This window comes from Arachis duranensis, chromosome 6 (assembly GCF_000817695.3).
Source record: "Arachis duranensis cultivar V14167 chromosome 6, aradu.V14167.gnm2.J7QH, whole genome shotgun sequence".
Lineage (NCBI taxonomy): Eukaryota > Viridiplantae > Streptophyta > Magnoliopsida > Fabales > Fabaceae > Arachis > Arachis duranensis.
In genome coordinates this window covers 19186338-19190196 of record NC_029777.3, presented here as the reverse complement: position 1 = coordinate 19190196, position 3859 = coordinate 19186338, and positions in this window count along the sequence as shown.

Sequence of the window (3859 nt, the reverse complement as noted above, 5' to 3'; positions counted from 1 at the left end):
CACTTGGAATGTCTTCCAAGAGGAGTTCTATAAGAAGTACTTTCCGACTTCTGCTAGGACGGCCAAGGAGCTTGAATTGTTATAGCTGAAGCAGGGTACCATGTCCGTATCAGAGTATACTGACAAGTTTGAAGAGCTATTCAGGTTCTCTCGTATGCGCCAAGGGACTCCGGTGGAATATGAGGAATGGAAGTGTGTTAAGTATGAAGGAGGACTCCGGAGCGATATTTTCAGTTCAGTGGGACCAATGGAGATTAGGACCTTCTCCGAGTTGGTAAACAAGTGTAGGGTTGCTGAAGAGTGTGTGAAAAGGGCAACTGCTGAGAAAGGGAGTCACAAAGGATCATTCCCACAAAACCGAGGGAAGAGCTTTGCACCTAGAGGTCCGCCTTTCAAGAGAGGAAGCTCCTTCAGGAGGCCCAACAACAACAGCTCCCAAGGGAAGAAGTTTGGGAAGCAGCCTCAGAATGATCAAGCTTGTACTAGATGTGGAAGTCACCATCCGGGAGCACCATGCAAGGCCGGATGGGGTTTGTGCTACAATTGTGGAAAGACGGGGCATAAAGCCGCAAATTGTCCTGAGAAGCAGAAATAAGGTGCTGGGAAAGCACAACAGACTGGTCGGGTGTTCACCACTTCAGCTGTAGGAGTTGAGGGATCTGAGACACTTATTTGAGGTAACTGTGAAATGGCTGGTCAAACTTTAAATGTCTTATTTGATTCGGGAGCATCACATTCATTCATTGCATTTGAGAAAGCCCATGAGTTAGGACTGAAGATTGTAACTTTAGGTTATGATCTAAGAGTGTACAATGCTACCCATGAAGCCACGGTAACTAGGCTAGGATGCTCGGAAGTTTCCTTTAGGTTCAAGCAGCATGATTTTATTCATAATTTAGTCTGCTTGCCGATTATCGGTCTTGATCTTATCTTGGGATTGGACTGGTTATCTAAGAACCATGTTCTGCTAGATTGTTCTACAAAGTCGGTGTACTTTATGCCGGAAGATACTGAAGGGCCGGTCGTGGTGAATAATTATTACTTGAATTCGATGATGGTTAACTGTTCCGGAACTGAATGTCAGGGTATCATGTTGTTAACCACGGGCGTTTGGGGTGATAATCAAAGGTTGGAACAGATTCGGTTGTGTGTGAGTTTTCGAAAGTGTTTCCCGATGATATTGATGAGTTTCCACCTAACCGAGAGGTTGAGTTTGCTATTGAATTGGTGCCCGGGGCGGGACCAATCTCAAGTGCTCCTTATAGGATGTCACCGTTAGAGATGAACGAGCTAAAGTCTCAGTTAGAGGATTTGTTGGGAAAGAATTTTATACGACCAAGTGTCTCTCCGTGGGGTGCTCCAGTGTTACTGGTGAAGAAGAAGGATGGGAATATGCGGCTCTGTGTGGATTACAAGCAGCTGAACAAGGTTACAATAAAGAATAAGTACCCATTGCAGAGAATTGATGATCTCATGGATCAGTTACAAGGAGCTAGAGTTTTCTCCAAGATTGATTTGCGATCCGGTTATCACCAGATAAGGGTGAGGGGTGAGGATATCCCTAAGACCGCTTTCAGAACACGTTATGGTCATTACGAGTACACTGTAATGTCTTTCGGGTTGACGAATGCTCCTACAGTGTTTATGGACTACATGAATAGAGTTTTCCGTCCGTTTTTGGATAAATTCGTTGTTGTCTTCATTGATGACATACTAATTTATTCCAAGACTGAAGAAGAGCATGCGGAACACTTGAGGATAGTGTTGCAGATTCTAAAGGAGAAGAAACTTTATGCAAAACTGTCTAAGTGCGAGTTTTGGAGAAGTGAGGTGAAGTTTTTGGGTCACGTGGTGAGTAAGAAGGGAATAGCCGTAGATCCAACTAAGGTGGAGGCTGTGATGGATTGGAAGCAACCAACCACCGTGACGGAGATAAGGAGTTTTTTGGGTTTAGCTGGCTATTACCGAAGGTTTATCAAGGGCTTTTCACAGATAGCTTTGCCAATGACAAAGTTAACCCGCAAAGACACTCTATTTGTTTGGACTCCTGAGTGCAAGGAGAGCTTTCAGACATTGAAGAAAAAGTTGACCACTGTACCTGTGTTAGTGTTACCCGAGCCGAATGAGCCATTTGAGGTGTATTGTGATGCCTCATTAAAGGGTCTAGGGTGCGTGCTGATGCAGCATCATAATGTGGTGGCGTATGCCTCACGACAGTTGAGACCGCATGAAGTGAATTATCCTACACACGATTTGGAACTCGCTACGGTTGTGTTTGCCTTGAAGGTGTGGAGGCATTACCTCTATGGGGTTAAGTTCCAAGTTTTCTCTGATCATAAGAGCTTGAAGTAGCTCTTTGATCAGAAAGAGCTTAATATGAGGCAGAGAAGGTGGATGGAATTGTTGAAGGACTACGACTTTGAGTTGCATTACCATCCGGGAAAGGCGAACGTAGTGGCGGATGCGTTAAGTCGGAAGTCGTTATATGCGGCTTAGATGATGCTTCAAGGGAAGAAGTTGCTCAAGGGATTCGAGAGTTTGAAAATTGGTGCTCGAGAAGTATCCAGAACCTTGTGTTTGAGCCGATTAGAAATCTCAAGTGACTTTAAGTCCGAACTCCTAAAGGCTCATCAAAATGATGAAGCGTTATGGAAGGAGTTACCGGCTATTGAGCAAGGAAAACAGTGGAGAGTGTCGGAAAAAAAAAGATGGGTTATGGAGATTCAAGGGTAGGATCATTGTGCCGGATGTTGGCACTTTAAGACAAGATATTTTAAAGGAGGCACACAAAATCGGATTCTCCATTCACCCGGAAAGTACTAAGATGTACCATGATTTAAAGGCGATGTTTTCGTGGCCGGGTATGAAGAATGAAGTGGCGGAATGTGTATCAAAATGCTTAACTTGTCAAAAGGTGAAGATTGAACATCAAAGACCTTCCGGGATATTGCAACCTTTAGAGATTCCGCAATGGAAGTGGGAAAGTATTGCAATGGACTTTGTGTCAGGATTGCCAAGGACTAGGGCTGGTTTTGATGCTATTTGGGTGATTGTGGACCGACTAACGAAGTCAGCTCACTTTTTGCCCATACGGATGACTTACACCCTTGAGGAGCTAGCACGGTTATACATAAAGGAGATTGTGAGACTTCATGGTGTACCTGCTACTATAATCTCTGATAGAGATCCTCGTTTCACTTCAAGGTTTTGGGGTGCATTTCAGAAAGCATTTGGAACCCGATTAAGCTTGAGCACGGCTTACCATCCTCAAACAGATGGTCAATCCGAGAGGACAATCCAAACACTAGAGGATATGTTGAGAGCTTGTGTTTTGGACCAACCGGTGAGTTGGGATCGGTATATGCCATTAGTGGAGTTTGCATACAATAATAGTTATCATGCGAGCATCGGAATGGCTCTGTATGAGGCCTTCTATGGAAGGAAATGTCAATCTTCGCTATGTTGGTATGAAGCTGGAGAGAAAAGCTTGTTAGGGCCGGAAATGATAGCTGAGACTACTGAACAAGTCAAGAAAATCCGTGATAGGATGCTTACGGCGCAGAGTCGTCAAAAGAGTTACGCCGATCAGAGGCGAAAGCCCTTAGAATTTGAGGAAGGAGACCATGTTTTTCTTAAGGTTACTCCGACCACGGGAGTAGGTAGGGCGATTAAGGCAAAGAAGTTGAATCCTCGATACATTGGTCCATTTCAGATCCTGGAGAGGATTAGGCCGGTGGCATATCGGATGGCTCTACCACCTCATCTTTCGAATCTGCATGACGTGTTTCACGTGTCGCAGCTTCGGAAGTACACTCCTGATGCTAGCCATGTGTTAGAACCTGAGTCGGTTCAGTTAAGG